Here is an 18926-nt window from a genome sequence, read left to right on the forward strand (position 1 = left end):
AGTTATTTTTTTATACCAATGTGGAAAAATTCTAAACCAATGTGCTAACCGTATCATTCTGATCTGGAAGTAGCAGTGTTAATTGAAACTGGCATAGCAAAAGTAGACTTGAATAGGTAGTAGACTTAAGTTTATTTGTCTTTAAACAGTTTCTCTTTGCACCCTCCATTCTCTGAAGTTCAGAGAGTAGTTTGTGAAATAAGGGTACAAGAATTGCTTCAATTAAAAAAAGATTCATATGAGGGACACTGGAACAGTGTGCCCAAGAAAACGTAATCAAAATCAGTCTGACCTAGATGCCGACTGGTTGAGTGGTAGGGACATTACAAGGAGGAGACACGGCTAGGCTGGGTTGATTTGGAGGAACAAAGTCATGGCTGGGAACAGAAACACTCCTGCTTTGTTTATAAAGATGCTCTGGGATACAAAAGAAAAATATTGAAATTGTTGAGCTAACTTAAATTTATTTCTATTCATAAAAAAAATCACTTTGAGAAAACTGGCAGTAGATTACTTGGACAACATGGAACATGATATGCAATTTAGATAGATGCATATATTCACCAACCATATATTAAATCATGTGATATGGCAGGGTCCCAATAAGTAAAGAACATTAATGCAGGAAGGGATGTCAAGCGGCAAACCCCATCATATATCACACTGACTTAACGGAGAAACATGTATATAATTTTTATAAAATTGAAAATCCTCTTGACCAGTACCCAGTCCTGAAAGTTGTTAAGCATCATTAGGAGGTTGCTGAGTGCCACTGATTTACAGAATCCTCTTTTCTTCTCTCAATCAAGTCCTTGTGTCTTGGCAGCCTGCCTTGGCTGATAGCTCTCACTTTGTCCTGCATATTGGAATCGGTATATGTTGACATCTGGAATAAGTAAGAAGCTGTCTCATGTGAAATTTCACAACTTGCAAAGTGTCTTGATTTGCTTTTTTGACTGACAGGTATTTGCTAACATGGGTGTTATTGTTTCTGAGAGGGGCTTGGCGGCAGCTGCTGCTGCTTTCTTTCTTGACTAGCTTTGCCACAAAATGACGCACAGTAACAATCATAACCTATGTTCTTGCCGTTGAGCTGCGTTTTTGGTCCCCTCACTCATTCATTGTGACACGAGCTTCTTGGAGGTTCATTACTCTGTTAGCAACTCTTGTCAGGTCTGACATACTTGGTACATCTAACATACTGTCATGGCCTACCCAAAAGGCGGCATTGGCAAAACTAGTAATTCACTGATTAATATTGTTGCATGATCCATGCTCAGGTGCTTACAAAGTTCTAAATATGTGCTAGAATTTGTTCTTAAAAATGAGTTTGACAAGCAACACAGACACATTATGCCTTTCACACGTGAATATGTATTGGCTTGTCTGACCAGCCTGGTCATCAGGCAGAGAAAATGAAGGTAATCTAAGCCATCAATATAGTGAGTGGTGATCTGAACCTCTAATTATGAGCAACTGAATCTCCTGATAGTTTACTTATTGTTACTCTATTGTAAAAGTGTTGAGAATGGTCTTTAATGAAAGCCAGTCACACACTGTGGATTAATATAATTGTGGATGTATGCCTCAACTCTGGGGAATTATTATAGAAACTCATGGGTATTGTCCTTTGTTATCTTGCCCTCACTTGTCTAGTTTAAACACTTTTTAGGTCACAGATTTTACAGGTTATCACCTGACAAAGAAAAGAAGCCCACATCTTATACCAGGTGTGGCCAAATTCAAGAGGCCATTGATTTGTATCTGAGATTCCATGAAGAGATAATTTGCATTGTAAAAATTTACTAGCAAAGGAGAAGACACTATGAAGTCCACACTTAATAGCTTGGTATCTGTACCCTGCAGGGAAAAAACTTTCTCTGGTCGTACTTTTCAAAGAAAACATTTCAAAAAGTTAAGCAGCTAGAAAAAGAAAGGGGAGAGATGTCTTTCATTGGGTGAGTTCAGGAATACAGAGCTCTTGTGCCCCACATTCTGTGGGTTTCTTTAACCAAAGCAGTTTCAGTCTTTAGAAGCAGACTATGGGAAGTGTTGAAATATTTGAAAATTTAAGTGATCGCTATACAGCAGGCATTGCCCTTGAAACATGTTTCCCCCTTTGTCCTTGCAGCCTAGAAAGATGATTGCACTGAACAGTGTGTATTGTTGTCTTTCTTACTCTATAAAAACACTTTCAGGGTCAGGGCTCTTCCTCTCCCCCCCACCCCCCAAGATGCTGATTAAGACTGTATGTAATGCTGATTTAACTGAAAACCAGCAACTAAAATGCAGCAAACAACAAACAGGAGTGGGTATAATTGTATTCATCATCTGTTTATTAATATTTGTATCGGAGTTAACTTTGCTAAATAAGGATTTAGGAAAAGTAGTAATAGATACGTGAATTAACATACTAGAATGGATAAAGGAGGTTACTGGTGCCAAATCATGGCTACTTGGAACATTGTATTGGGTGGGGGTCCAAGGTAAATGTGCATCAGCAATAAAATAGTTCATTTACCCCATCCACACTTGGGTCAACTGTTTCTTCTCTAACGGGGAGAATTTCTTGAGGCAAAAATTGTAAATTGCTGTTGTAGTCTGTCTTGGAAGCACATATTTTACTTAGGTTTGCTTGAAACTCTCTTTATTCCTTGTATGTTTGTATGACTTAAACCTATGTCTTTGTTTAATAAAAAGTGAAAACATTTATTATAGACCAATTCACTGCACGGATTGAAGGGAAGGGTGTAGCTACAGTATACTGTCTCTTTAAAAGAGGAACAACACATCTTTTGTGAGCCTTCTAGGAGAGGGCTGGACACTGTAGGGAAGATGGCTTGGGGGAAGCTGTTGGGGTCATCCAAAATGTTACTGTGGCGTGATCTATATGCTTGTACAGTAGCTATTGGTTCCAGGGCTGAGAGTCACAGCCATTTAGTATTAAAGCACTCAGAGTTGTATGAAGTGCAAGTCCTAAGCAGGACCATTTCACACTCCTGTCTTGTTTTCTAGAAACTATTCAGTGGTTTTTTTTTTTTTAAATATAGCAATTGATGACAGTAAGATGTGGATTCAATTGTTGTAGATGGAGAAGGGTAACGCTAAAGGAAATGAGGAGATTTAGCTCCAGACTAGTCTTGTTTTCACTTAGCAGATATATCTACCCTCCTCCCCAAACAGGAAAAAAGTTTGTCTCCTTACTAGGTCTGGTGGATAATTTAGACTGTGCTTAGATATTAAAGTATTCATGAAAGGGGCATATTTTTCACAGAAACCTCAAACCTCTAAATTTACTCTAATCTGGCATGCCTTTTGTCATTGCAGGCATAACTTTGCAAAAATTGTATTTTCTGGTGCATAGTTTTAACTTCTTCTGGTCTACCCCACCCTCCCTGGAAAATTGAATTTGGAATACTTGTTGGGCTCTTATCCCCAGTGTGACATTAACACTGCTTGTAGAGGAGAGAGCTAGTGAAAGACACTGCAGATCACTTAAGCTGCCTCTTTGGAGCTATGCAAGAGAATTTTGCGGGCAAAATAACTACATAAGGTGGGTTGTATATTGAAAAGGGTAGATTATCATATGTAGTAGTGCAAGAGACTTAAGGAGAAAGAGGAGTCCCATGGATTACTAACTTCATGGATGCAGCCACTTAAAACCTGCATCAGAGCTAGCAGGAGGAGGTTAAATGGCCTTGAGTCTGGATTGGCATGTGGCCATTACAATGGACAAAACTGGAAAGAAAAAAAAAAAGGTGAGTATCCAATTTTGAAAATTAAAAGCAAATCTGCTAGGCACTTCAGGATGGGTTAAACAATGCCTTCATTTAAATTGGAAAAATACCTAGGTCTGAATAATTGCACCTGAAATACCTAATGACACAAAAGCAGCTCCTTTTCCTACATACACAAGTTATCCAGATCATATAGCTAGCCTTCATTATACCAGCATAGGAACAATTTTAATTCACCACAAGCTGTGTACACTCCATATTTAACTGGTAATGCATGTCATTAATTTTTTTTTTTTGGTAATGTGCTTTGATCTAGTTATTGAAAAGTACTAGGTCAAAGTGCACTTATTGATGATACTGTGTGAACAGTGCTAACATGTATTTGGCAGGCTAATAACATGTGTAGATTCACACCTCAGTGTTTCAGGTGCTAAATGTTCATATATATATGTCCTCTATTTAGCCATAGTCAGCATAATTCTGTGGACTGCAGCATCTGAGGCTCTACCTAATCTACTAATCTATTTCTGTACGCCTACACTAACCCCCTAGTTCGGAGTAGGGAGGCTGAGGGCAACTGAAGTTGCTAATGAAGCACGGGATTTAAATATCCTGCACTTGATTAGCATAATCCCAGCCGGTTGCCATTTTGGAAACTGACTAGCCCGAAGTAACTGCCTGCGTCTATACACGGCAGAGAAGCGGGATTCTGAGAATTCAAACTAAGGGGTTCTCTGGTTCCCTCTAAGAGTTTCCTCCCATGAGCAGAATGAATTTTTGTATTGTGCACCAGTACTGAATTCATGTGGCTTGTTTGGATGTGCCATTGTGGCACCCAAGTTATTAATAAATATCTACCTTTCCACTCTGCTGCCATATCTCTTCCCCTTGCTCCCATCAGCTCCCCTGGTGCTTGATGCCTCACCCTCCTCTGCTGTCCTGACTTCTGCCCTTTTCACTACCCTTAGCCTTCCTGAGACCTGCCTACGCTCCACCAGCCCTTCTCCCCCCTGTGCCCACTCCTCTAGTAGCCCTACTCTGATCATGTGAGCTACCCCTCATCTAACACCTCCCTCGCCTCTCTCCTCTGGTGCTGGTCCCTCCCCTGCAGGTGTCTGCCCTTCTGCTTCACCCCCAGAATCCCCTGGTACCTGCACCTTCCCTTACCCCTGCACGCTCCTGGTGCCTGTCCCTTCCCTCACTGCCCCTGCCCCCTTTGCCCTTTTTTCCCTGATGCCCACCCCCTCTGCCCCCATTCCCCTCATGCCCCTGTGCCCTCACATGACTTGCTCCAACCCCACCTTCCTCATGCCCACCCCTTCTGTCAAGCTTTCTCCCAGCACCTCCCCCTCCAATCCCCAATGCCCTTACCATCTCCTCTTTCAGCATCACCCTGTCCCCCCTCCCACTGACACCTCCCCACCTGCCCTTTTCCTCATTGTCTCCACTCCCCCCCCCCCCCAGCATTTGTCTCCTCTACCCTGTCCCTTTGGTGCCTTCCCCTTTCTTTCCCCTCCGTATAAGCCCCTTTCCCTTTCTTCCTCCTCCACCCTCCCTCGCTGCAAAAGCCCCTTCTTTCCCCCCCCCCTCCCCTTACCTTCAGCTTCTGCCTTACAGATTGCCGGGCTGCAGTCAGAGCCAGTCCAAGCTGCAGGGTGGGGGAGGGGCACCCCCAGGGCACTGCATGGTGCTGCAGGGCCAGATGCCATGTAGTGCTGCTGGAACAGATGGGGGCACCCCTGGGGCACTGTGCGGTGCTGCAGGGTGGGGCGGGGGCACCCATGGGGCACCGCATGGTGCTGCAGGGTGGGGTGCCATGCCCCTGGGGCACTACGTGGTGCTGCAGAGCCGGTAGGGAGCGCCCCCAGGGTGCTGCACAGTGCTGTAGGTTAGGGCCCGGGCTGCCAAAATGGCTCGGGCAGCCGTCTGTAGTTGGGCCCCAGCTGCTTTTGGAGCTGGGCCACTGGGTTTTAAAGTTCCTGGCGTTTCCCCTCTCACCTGTTGCGCGGCGTTTGAAGATGCCGCGCATGTGCGCTCTCTGCCCCACAGTGCCTAGTAGATGGCTGCAGGGAATTTAAAGTGAGGGGCTGTGGTGCTCTGTCACAAATCCCCCTCTTCCTCCAGTAGCTGGTGGCTGGCCCCAGACATTATGGTGTGCCTGGGCGCACCCGGCACACCCTGTGCACACGCCTATGCCCAAAGCAATGATAAATTAAGCATGCACATTTTTGCTTCTACTTTGCCAAAAAAAAAAAAATTGAGTTAAGGACCTGAGCAATGCCAAGTAAATCTTCTAGATTACATTTTACATTAGTATTTAAACAGTCTTTCTACTTTCAGCATTCCAGGATGTACGACTCTGATGCTCAACCATCAGAAATTGATCTAGCATTCAAGTTGAATATATATATTTTTTCCAGCAAAAAGGGACCCTATACTGCCTCCACTGAGTCAGCTAGAGTTTTGCCATTCAAGTCAATGGGAAAAGTGACCTATAAATTTGTTATTGTAGCGTATTAAATTAGCTTTTCCTATGTTTTAAGCAGTAAATACTGTCATAGCCTTTTTACTTACAATTGATCACATACACTGTACTTTAAAAAAAATCACAGAAGTGTGGGTTTTGCCATAGCATTCAGGGCCACTACAAATAAGTGAAACATCTGGAACATTTTAAAATGTTGTCACCCAAATACATGACTTAATGACTGTTTTATTGTTTTGTCACCATGCTGACTTGCTGTCAACAGGGAAGCTCCTGTAAATAACATCATTACAGTATACACAACACACAAATCCTTTTCATTGTGTTTAAGCCCTGACATTTTTTATAACAGCTTTTCAAAGTGCCAGCTTCAAACTCTCCTCCTTCTGTTTGTATTATGGAGGGGTATGCTTTGTGTTTCCATATCTCATTATCATGTGTTTATTACACAGAAAATGAGTGATTACCATCCCAAATAATGCAAACCAACATTAGATGTTACAATCTCTGTCCTGACACCTTTTTAGAAGTGTATCTTGGTTCTCCTCCTCCTGTTGTTCTATTCTTCACTGACATTTTGATTTCCTGTCACCTGGGTCTGTTGGAGAACAGCAGGAATAATAAGGCTTTTTACTATGACCATAAGGCCTTTCAGAATCTGAATAAAAAGTCTAGGTCTTTTTCTTTTTCAACCAGCCTTGTTTACTATTTTGCCTTGTCAGATGTTTTGCCATCAATGTTCTCATGGAGAATTCTGTTTTAATTTGGAAAAAATCACTAGCTGTAACACCTCAGGCTTGCATTGTTTTCTGTCCATTTTAAAAACATATTTAAAATTGGTTTGGGCTGTTTAGCCTGAAAAGTAAATGTGGAAATTCCATCACAGCTTGCAAGTGCATAATTCTTAGTTAAGAAAATAGTGACATTTAACTGTACTTTGGAACACAACTGTATTGTAAAAGCAAATCACATGCTCAGAATGAGAAAACAAAAATGGAAGTGATGAGTCAGACCACTTGGAAAAGAAGTGAAGATTAAGCCCCTTGTACATCAATTATTAGCTGAGACCCTGCATCATTGTGTGTAACCATTGTCAGTGGGTGAGGCCAGGAAATAAAGTCCATTCTTAGTAACACTCCAGAAGCATTCTGTAGTGTTACTAAGGCAGAGACACGAGTCAGCAGGACTTTGCGGAGCAAAGGATTTCAGTGTGCTCCAGCTTAAGCCTGTACAGCATTCACTGAAGTCTGTAGAAAGACTTCTGTTGACTTCAGTGAACACTGGATCAGTTCCAAAGGGAACAGCCTCATTTACAGAATTTTTAAGTGAGCTGGGTTTTGTGAACCTCCAAATCAAGGTTTGGTTTTTATTTTCAAGATGAAGATTCTTTGCTTTTGTGAACTAGCTAGAAGAGCTGCAAACAACTTAAAGCATTAAATGCTTTTCAGAAAACACAACATTCTAGACTTACAAGTCTCTGCCTTACTGAGGCCTGTTTTTGATGACTAACCATCTATTGTATTTGTAGGATTAATTTTTAATAAGCGCTCCAGATGCGAACTGGGGTGCACATTTGATAGGGCTGAGAGCAGTGAGGGGAGAAGAGCACTTAACAAGAAGTGTGTGTGTGTGTGTGTGTGTGTGTGTGTGTGGAGAAGCTGCTTCTTCCTTGCATTACAAGGCGGAGTGACATGTACTGCAGAGTTTTCTGAGCACTGGATCCTTTCTCCTACCGCTGCTGGGGAATGTTGTTGTTTGATGTCTTGGTGAGAATCCATGTTTGGTTCCCTGCTTCAGTAATAACCTTCTCAACTTTAATCTGGTTTCTGGATCTTCTTGAGGCTTGGGGCTAAGCTGAATGATAGTTTGGGGATCTAGAAGGTGGCATTCAGGCAAAATTGCCAAATTGATGTGTGGATGTTTACTTTCCATCTGGAGGTCTGGTCTTGGGGAAGATTGAAATGGCAATTGTCACTGCTTCAGTAGCTCCATGGCAGTTGATGAGAAAGCTGGGTACTTCGCTACACAGCTCTCAGTCAGATCCTTTCTAAGGAAAAATTATGCACGCTAAGAGGGTAAATAACTGTTTCTCTCAGAATGTGACTGCCTTGATCCCCTCTTCCACAATGGAGATAGGGAAGGGAATGGGTTGGGAGTGGCACTCCTTGTCCGGCCTGACTGTACATGGGAGTATGGCCTTTACACTAACCATTAAATTGATAGTACCCAAGAACATTGGTTCTTTGGGTAAAGTCCCCGTGCATGCTCCACTCTAGGTGTCAGGCTCGTCCCCATGCTGCAGGTTGGAGACTCATCAGCCGTGGTTCAGCTGGACTGCGCATGTGCGACAGTGTCACACGCCCTTTGCGCCGTTTGTGAGTTTGCACACGGTCTGGTTCCCACCAGTTCCTCCTAACTGTTCATGGTTGCAGGCAGAGCGAACCCCTTCTCCTCTGCCTGAATGGGAAAAAAAAATCTGTAACATTTGTAAATTATTAGTTGTAGTTTTAGTCAACAGTTATATAGTTTTATTCTCATAGTTCGTCATTTAAAAAAGTGTGTGTGTGTGTGTGTGTGTGTGTGTGTGTGTGTGTGTGTGTACACACACACACACACACACACACACACACACACACACACACACACACGTCATTTTATCTTCAAAGTTTCGGTTCTTACTTTAAATCACTCGAAATGTCAGGGTACCCCGGTTTAAAAAATGCACAACATGCTGCGATGCAATGCTGGCATCGGACAGGCACTCAACCTGCATTAAGTGCTTGGGCAAGGGTCATATCCCTCAGAAATGCCCGCACTGTTCCAAGCTGACGGTTCGGAGCAGGCACAATCACGAGATGTGATTGAAAATGCTCTTATTCAGTAAGGCCTTGCAGCCCACTGACAGTGAGCCGTCCAGATCTCCAACATCCCCAGGAACACCAACAGGCAGAGTCATCTCCCCAACATATCTTTGGCTCAGACGTGTGGGTGATAAGCCAGGGACATCTGGATCGGCTGTTGACTGCCACGCTCAAAGGCATAAGAGAGCTGCGGCATGTCGGAGCCGAGTCCGACCCTACATAGGGAATCGATATTGGCATCAGCCACAGTTCCAAGATCTGACTTGTTACCGGAGCTGACAAAGCAAAAGACAGCAGCACCAATCAGGGCAGCACTGGCATCACAACAGGCAGGGCCGGCTTTAGGCCGATTTGTCCGATTCCCCCTAATCGGGCTCCGCGCCTAAAAGGGCCCACGCCCTAAAACCAGAGGGCCCCACACCCTAAACCTGGAAGTGTGCTAGGTGCATTGTGGGGGGAGGTGTTCGCCCCAGAAGAGGAATATGGTGGCTTCTGTGTGCCACAGGAGGGGGAGAGGGCCCGTGGGTTTGGCTGGAAAGTGGGACTCTGCCCTGTAGATATAAAGGGTCTGTGCTGGGTTGTGTGGTTTTTTTGCTCAACCAAAATTTGGTTTGAATTGGGCCCTGTACTTCCTAAAGCTGGCCCTGACAACAGGCGTTGGAACCAACCACGGCACTGGTGCTGACATCAGCAATACTCCCAACATGGAGTCCGGCGGTACCGAGCGCTTCAGCACCACCCGCAGCACCCTCAGTGTGCCTCATCAACATCAAGCTCGGCACTGATCCCAACCGCACCAAGCTCACTTGATGCATTGGCACGGCAAACAACAGTGCCGCTTCCACCTACATCTTCGGCACCAGTACAAGATGTACCAGAGCACTGAAGACGACTTTCTCCCACACTGGGGAAAGCCAAGCATAAGTCTAGGAGGATAATTACGCCCTCTCCTAGCCCAGAACCAGCTGTCTTCTCTCCATAGCCTCATTCGCCAGCCTCCAGTTTCTCAGTGCCATCACAGAATGAGAGCCAGGCCACATTAACTAGCCAGCAACACAGGCACTCACCACAATATTCACCATCGCCACAGTGATACTGCAGGCACTCACACTCCCCATTGTACAGGAGAAGTAGATCTCGCTCATCTAGATCACACACATGATCGTGTTCCAGATATCAAGTGGCTAGAAGAAGGTACTCGCCTGCATATTCCCCAAGGAGGTATTACTATGACCGATACCATCGACATTGTGACTACCACCATTGACACTGCTATTCGTTAGACCACTCTTGTTCTACGTCCCCTCATTGCCATCAGCAGTGTTCATATAGCAGTGTCAGGTTGCCAACACCTCCTCAACCACCCACAAGGAGACCTATTCCCTCAGGAGATGCACCTGTTCTAGTACGACAACCAGAAGTAGAAGAGATACCGACATTGGAACGCACCCAATTCCCGACTGCATTGTCCAGAGGAAGAAGATTGATCAGTTTTTCCTGGTGACTCTTCCCCCATGGATGAGATCTGGCAATTCCATGACGTGTTTAAGAGAGTGGCAGAGATGCAAGAAGTGCAAGTGGGTGAAGCACAACAGAAGCAACACTGTCGCAAAAGTCTAGAATGGCGTTGCCGTTAGACGACACAATCTTGGAAATCGCAAATGAAATTTGGCAGACACCAGCTTTCTCCCAAGCCACGTATAAGAGTATGGACAAAGTATTGTTCCCTCTAAAGGGATGGAATTCTTATTCATGCACCCATAACCTAATTTGTTGGTTGTTGATGCTGCTCAACAAAGAGCCAAGACCCCACAATACAAAAATGCCACCTCCGATAAAGAGGCTAAACATTTAGACCTATTCAGAAGGAAAGTTTATTCGTCCTCCATGCTAACCCTGAGAGTGGTGAATTATGCTGCCCTCCTCTCCAATCATAACTTTGATACAGTAAAACTCTAGTTGTCCGGCATCCAGGGGTCCGGCACTCCTGATAGTCCGGCACTACCTGGAACCCAGAAGTGCTCCAGGCAGCCGGACAATTGGAGCTGCTCTGCCCCAGGCTTCCCCGAGTCAGCCGCTGGTCAGTTTCAGCAGCGGCTGATTTGGGGATGCCTGGGGCAGAGCAGCTAGGGTGCTGCTGGGTTGGTCCCGCAGCGCTGCCCGGCCCATCCGCCTCACCTCACCCCACCCCAGACCTCTCATAGCGCCCCTTTCTGATAGTCCGGCATATCGCATAATCCGGCACCCCCTGGGTCCTAAAGGTGCCGGATTATTGGAAGTTTACTGTAATTATAAAGTTAGTGACTCTCCTAAAACTTACCCAAGGACAAGCATCAGAAATTAAAATCAGAAGTCCAGGAGGGCTATACTGCCTCAAGGGTGGCTTTACAAATTTCCCTTGACATCGCGGACACAGCGGCTCATACCATAGCAACTTTGGAGGTAATGTGAAGATCTTCTTGGCTCCAGATGGCTTCGGTGCTCAAGGAACTGCAAACAAAGGTAGAGGATTTGCCTTTCGACAGGCAGAGTCTGTTTGCCGAAAAGACTGATCAAGTCCTCCACTCAGGCAAGGATTCGAGGATGACTGAGGACTCTTGGCATTGTATCCCATAAATGTTACACGCCGTGTTATAAGCAAAAGCCTCTTTCATACTCCACACCCAGATATAGGCAGTATGAACCACAACAGCGGGGGAAACCACTCCAACAGCTTCCTCAGATGGGTAGGACACCCAATCCTCAAAATAACAGGCAGACAGTTTGATGGTCTGGTTGAGGGACTTCAGACCATTCTCCTGAAATGTCACTCAGAATCACAGAAGCTGTTTGACCATTGTCTGCGACCGTACCAACACAGGTGGTTTGCCATCACCACCGACCATTGGGTCTGAGCTAATAACATCTGGCTACACAATACCACTTCTTTCTCTTCCCCTTCCCTCACCCTCTCCCCCATTCCCATCCCTCTTCAGGGACCTATCTCACAAGGCCCTCCTAATGCAGGAGGCTCTATGCCTTATACATATTGGGGCTGTGGAGAGAGTGCCCTGAAATTGCTTGGGCAAAGGATTTTATTCTCATTACTTTCTCACTGAAGAAAAAATCAGGGGGATGGAAGCCTATCCTGGACCTTCAACGGCTCAGTTGATACCTATGAAAACACAGGTTCAAGATGGTGACATTAGCATCTATCATTCCAGTGCTCAACATGGGATACTGGTCTACTTCCCTCGACTTTCAGGATGCTTATTTCCATGTGACAATACATCCAGCACACAGACGCTTCCTCAGATTCATCAAAGCCATGCAACACTTTCAATACAGAGTCTTTCCATTCGGCCTATCGTCGGCGCCCAGGGTCTTCTCGAAGACTCTATCAGTAGTCGCTGTATATCTACGCCACCAAGGCATCATGATATTTCCTTACCTAGATGATTGCCTAATCAAGGCACCTACTTACGATCATGCACTTCAGGCCACCGATATCACGAGAAAGTTATGCACAGCTCTGGGCCTCATGATCCATGTCCCAAAGTCCTCCTTCACACGGCAAAGGTCTCCTGAGTTCATTTGGGCATGATTAGATTCTATAACAGCCAGGGCCTATCTTCCTCTGGACAGATTCCACAAAATACAAAGCCTTGTGCACACTCTTTCCATCAGCCCCAAAGTCCCCAGACTTACCTGCTTGCAACATGGAGGCCACAACTTATCTGGTGCAACACACGAGGCTGCATCTCAGATGCCTCCAACATTGGATAGTGTCAATCTACCGCCCAGGCAACCAGGACATTCACAGGCTAGAGGGGGCACCCCCAATAGTGCGACACTCCCTGACATGGTGGGCCTCTTCTACCAACATGATCTTGGGCATTCCCTTCCACCGGCCACAACCCATAATACAGATTACAATGGATGTTGTAATGGGGAGCCCACTGCGGGAGATCATGCTCAAGATCAATGGACTGCACGGGAAGCTCTTCCACATATCAATCTCCTCAAGCTCAGGGCAGTATTCAATGCATGCAAAATATTGCTACCCACAATTCATGGTCATACTATTCAAGTCCTTACTGACATGACCACAGTTTACTATATCAACCGTCAGGGTGGAGCCGGAGCCAGATCCAAATCCCTCTGCGCAGAAGCCACGCAGCTAGGGAACTGTTGCATTCAGCACCAATGTGAAGTTCCTGAAATACTGCTCCAGAGCAGGGCTGGGACCGAAGTCCCTTGGGGACGCATTCTTGCTGCAGTGGAGTTGCCATCTTCTCTATACCTTTCCACCAATTCCACTTCTTCCGAAAGTACTGGAGAAGATAGACAGACATGGACAGAGCCACAGTCATTGTTATAGTCCTATTTTGGCCCAGGCACACATGGCTGCTTCTTCTCATGCAAATGTCCCTATGATCTCCATTCCACTTGCCAGAACGACCCGACCATCTGACGCAACGAGGTCTGGCAATGATGCACCCTCAAATCGATTGGCTACATCTCACAGCATGGCTCCTAGCTGGTTCCACCGAGCAGTAGTCATCTGTTCTTAAGAGGTGAAGAACATGCTAATGCACAGTAAACTCAATTCCACACTTAACAACTTACCTTTATAAGTGGCTTCGATTCCATACCTGGTGTACTGCCAATAACCTCAATACACTTTCCATCCCTATTCATCGTATCCTGGACTATGTACTACAACTTCAGCACTCGGGCCTGGTGTTACTGACCATCAGAGTTCATCTCTCAGCAATCTCTGCCTTCAGATAACCGATAGAGGGTTACTCAGTATTTGTTCACCCCATGACCAAACTACTTTTAAAAGGTCTCGCAAACCTATACCCTCCGCGCAGAAACCTCTGGTGCTATGGGACTTGGAGGTAGTCTTGGACACTCTCGTGTACCCACCATTCGAATCTCTAGCCATCTGTGACATGGCTACTCATGATGAAAGTCGTCGTCTTGCTAGCTATCATGCCGGCACGTCAGGTGGGTGAGTTGGCTGCTCTCTTGGCCGCTCCTCTTACACTGTTTACCAACCATGGAGTAATACTACGATCCCACCCTAACTTCTTACCAAAAGTGAACTCGAATTCCATGTCAACGAGCCCATCATACTCCCAACCTTTTATCCTAAACCACATGCCTCTCATCATGAAGCCCAACTACATACCTTGGATGTGCATAGAGCGTTGGCTTTCTATCTTGAGAGAACACGTCCCTTCCGACGGTCATGTCTATTACTATGCATGGACGAACGAACTAAAGGCAAACCCTTAACGGTGCAGAGTATTTCTAAACTAATTGTGAAATGCATCGCACGATGCTACTCATTACGCAATAAGCCCATACTAACCTCAATGAAGGCTCACTCCACTAGAGCGACGGCCACATCACCGGCCTTCCTCAAAGGAGTCCCACTACATGATATCCGCTGTGTGGTAACCTGGTCCTTGGACATAACGTTTGTGAAACATTATACTATCAATGCTCTTGTTCATGACTTAGCACTGGCGTCTGCAGTGCTCTCTATGGCAGAAATCATAATTCTGATCCCACCGCTGTAGACCAGGCTACTGCTCTGTACTTGCCTAGAGTGGAGTACCCATGGGGACGCTACCCGAAGAAGAGGAAGTTACTCACCTTGTGCAGTAATACTGGTTCTTTGAGGTGTCCCCCCCCCCCCCCATGGGTGCTCCACGACCCACCCTCCTCCCTGCTTCAGAGTCTCTTCTTTGCCTTTCAGGAGCAACCCTATTAGGAGGAACTGGCAGGAGCTGGACTGCATGCAGACTCCCAAAACGGCGCAAAGGGCACGCGATGCTGCCGTGAATGCATAGTCTGGCTGAACCATGGCTGACGAGTCGCCAACCTGTGGTGCTAGGATGAGCCTGACACCTAGAGTGGCACAATCATGGGAGGACACAGCTCAAAGAACCGTTGTTACTGCATAAGATGAGTAACTTCCTCTGCCTATTGAGGTCTGCCCTTGAACCATCCTGCCAGGTAGCTTGGAGTGGTAACCTTGGTTGGGTAATTTAAAATAAAGTTTCAGCCTTCACAATTAATTGCACTGTAGTTTACTTCCATGTTAAATTAGGTTGCTATATTTTCTAGATAAAACTCAAGTACCGCTGTATTCCAGAGCCAGTTATAATGAAAAGAAGATTAAGGGGGGACATGATAGCGGTTTTCAAATATCTAAAAGGGTGTCACAAGGAGGAAGGAGAAAATTTGTTCCTCTTGGTTTCTGAGGACAGGACAAGGAGTAATGGGCTTAAAGTGCAGCAGGGGAGGTTTAGATTGGACATTAGGAAAACATTCCTAACTGTCAGGGTGATCAAATATTGGAATAAATTGCCAAGGGAGGTGGTGGAATCTCCCTCTCTGGAGATATTTAAGAACAGGTTAGATAGACATCTGTCAGGGATGGTGTAGGTGGAGCTTGGTCCTGCCTTGAGGGCAGGGGGCTGGACTCGATGACCTCTTGAGGTCCCTTCCAGTCCTATGATTCTATGAAAATATTGATGACTAATTGATTCCACATCTTCTAGAATCATGTGCATGTGATAAGGTGGACCAGAGGCCCTCTGCTGGAGCCCTCATTGGTTCTACCAGATGCTAGGTAAGGAACAGCGGAGCTAAGTCCTTCTAGTGACCTAAAGAAACTGCGGGGAATAGACAATCAGTGCCTAGGAAGGCCATATTAAAAGGAGGTGACTTGAGGACCAGAGGCAGTTCATTCTCATGGCTCCATGGTGCACCTTGGGCAGCTCAGTGCTGGTGAGGACTGGGGAATTTAAGTGCTCCTGACTGGCTGTTGGACCTGAACACAGGTGTGCTAAGGATGAAGCATCATTTAAGGCTAGGGCTATGGGAAAGTGGCCCAGGAAAGTGAAAGCAGTTGAGATAAAGGGGCAAGGCGGTATATGGGTGCTATTTTTTCGGGTCCCTGTGCGGGGACTTGGAGTAATGGGTGGGTATGGGTGTGTCCCCCTGCCCAGGACATTGGGAAAGCTTACAGTTGAATAGCAATAAATGCTCAGAAGGGAATAGAATTACTTAGCAACCCAGCCGGAGACCTGGAGCCAGAACGGACCAGAGGGCAAAACCATTGCATCCAGGCCAGGAGGAGACCCTGAGGGTACTGCCTGATACCAGGAGTGGAACTCTTTAAAGACTGCAGATGCACTTGAACAGGAGGGGAAGTGAGTGGTGGGTACCAGGATCTTACATTGCAAGTAGCAACTCTTGTTTCTCACTTCAGCAGAAAACCATCCCAGCATTCTACAGCATATGAATCATTGTGAAATAGCTAAATGAAGCTGTATTCTTGTGATCTGAAAACTTTTTTGTTTCAGCAGCTGGGAAGACTTGAGGTAATGAAGTAACTCTTGGAATTGAACAAAAGGTTATAACTTCACTTCCCACATAAGCACACATAAAAGAGTAAACAGTTAATCTAGATCAATAGCACTCCAGTGAAAGTGAGTGATATTGCAAAATCACTGGCAGTCTATAGGAGTCAAGTATAATCTTTAAAAAACTTCATTATGTTTACGTAATGGACATGTTAGAAACATGCTTGAAACTTTCCCATAAGTAAGAATGTTTTACTTTAAGAATAAGATTACTTTTATGCTTCTGGTTGTACATTAGCATTGTCTGTCATTGTGCTTCAATATATTAGAATGCATTTAATAAGCTCCATATAATGTTTACATTTCAGGCCTACAAGATGACTTGTGTTATGTTATTTCATAAAGTTCCTATTCATGCCATATGAAATACCCCCATTGCTTAATCTCTGTCATGATCTTCACCAAACAGTGTGGCTGCATTTTTCCTAAGATGTGAGAATTAAATTGATCAATGAACTGACAAAAACAATGCAGTTTCTTTTTTCTTGTATTTGTGAAAATATAAGAGGGGAGCTTGGGGAAGCGAAGAAAGGGAGGTGTTGGCTTGAATCTCTAATGAGCCACTGAAACTCTGGAGGCTAAAACTGTAACCGTCTAAGATCCCTCCATATTCAGTATGTGTTGGTTTTTGTTTCCTCATCCAGGTCTCATAAATAACTGACAAATGAAAGTCTGTATATCTGGCTGCTGTTTTTCACGTCAAAGTAACTTTAAAAAAAAATCAAAGATGAAAGTGGCTTAAAATGAGGTTGTTTTAAAGTACTGCAAAAAACCTTGTAATAGCTTTTATTAAAAAAACCCTTCAAACAAAGGCTTTTATTTGTTTCCTTGATGAGTTGTGATGGATAGGAATGCTGGTCAACACTTGGTAACTAAAAGGTTAAACACAGGTACCAAATAAAATACATTTGAAAGCAAATAAATCCTCCCTGCACATCTCCATAAAACTCTCTCAGAAGATAGAGGTAGTCTTTCATCCTTCTCTCAATGTTTCTGGGGACGCCTGCCTTATTCCATCCTCCACGGATAGGACGTATTTCCATGCCACGTCAGCCATAAGGTCCATGCCTCTGGCCACATTCAGTCAACTTCTGCTCCATTATTCTGTGTGAGTCAGAGAAGACTGACACCGTGCATGACCAGCTGGATGAAGCAGGAGAAGCTATGTAACTGATACCACTGAGGCAGTACATGGCCATTAGCTCATCCCCCAACAAAGCATGGTGTGAGCCCCTGCCCTCCCACCATGTCAGGACTTCCTCCCTGTGCAGGCTTCTGTGGAAAGGAAAGTTGTGCATTCCTGGTTAACAGGAAGTGCCAAACACGAGAATCCCTGCCATGCCCGGGCACCCTCCTTAAAAGCATAACTTTTTCCTTGAACACAAAACATGCCTATTGTCTTAGACAGATGTTCTTTTATGCTAAGAGATTAGGTTCTACACTCCGCAATGGATCTCCTACACAGTCTGCCCTTCTCTTTTTTCATTATAGAGGGTGCAACAATGGGCCTGTTGCCTACTATCCTGGCTCCTTCAGCTGTTTACATTTTTGCCTTCAGGTCTGTGATAGCCAATCGCATTGACATGTTCAATGGGCAAATGCAGTGGACAGTGCACAATTAAATGCATGGAGGAGAATGACGCTGAGGAGATGTCAACAGTGCATGAGGAGAGGAGAGCATGCAGGGAATGCAAACTCCGGACACAGGAGGACAACTTGGGCTTATAGGGCAGCAAACAGAGCTGCTGACATGCCTGCTAGTCATACAAGAGGCAGATGGGCTGGAGGGGTGCTCTGTGCTATGCTGAACCACATGTCCTCCTCAGCAATCCTATGTCTACACAGCACCGTTATTTCAGAATAACGGATAGAATTGGAAGGGACCTCGAGAGGTCATTTTAGCCAGACATGAACCCCATCTTGCTTCTCCCCTCCCCCAGAGAGCAAGAGAAAGGCAGTCAGCCTTTGATGCCCTGGGAACGCAGGTGTGCTGCCTGTCCCTGACTCTACCATAAACAGAAACCAGACAGTAAATGGGCTAGCTGATGACCGGGGGGCCTCCCGCTGCCCTGATGGCTAGTACCAGTAATTGACATGCCTGCACTGTCCCAGGAGAGGAATCTTTGCCCATCACATACCAGAGGTGCCCATTGTCTGCATTTTCCCAGGTGTGAATTATGCTTTGCACCCTTTGTGGGAAACTTGGCGTTCAAAGCCATTTTTCCTAATTGGCCACTTGAGACCAGGAAGACCCCTACATGACCCAAGGGGTATAAAGAGGGGTTTAGTAGCCCACCCCATTTGAGCTCCAATCATCTATACCTGCTGGCAGGTATTGATTGTCTCCCGAGGTCTGTGGGACACCCAACCTCGCCCTACTTCTTCCCGAGGGATTGAGAGAAAGACGCTGGCCACGCCA

The 18926-nt window shown here is 45.4% G+C and overlaps 1 long non-coding RNA gene across 1 annotated transcript in view; it reads left to right on the forward strand.

Annotated features, from left to right (window-relative positions):
* Window positions 1-15258, forward strand: part of LOC142829868 (uncharacterized) — a 70430-nt gene extending 55172 nt beyond the window's left edge. Inside the window, exon 3 of the long non-coding RNA XR_012904746.1 lies at window positions 14833-15258. This is a non-coding gene — a long non-coding RNA (uncharacterized LOC142829868). The remainder of the gene's footprint in view (window positions 1-14832) is intronic.
* The last annotated feature ends 3668 nt before the right edge of the window (window positions 15259-18926 follow it).

This window comes from Pelodiscus sinensis, chromosome 6, assembly GCF_049634645.1.
Source record: "Pelodiscus sinensis isolate JC-2024 chromosome 6, ASM4963464v1, whole genome shotgun sequence".
Taxonomy (NCBI): domain Eukaryota; kingdom Metazoa; phylum Chordata; order Testudines; family Trionychidae; genus Pelodiscus; species Pelodiscus sinensis.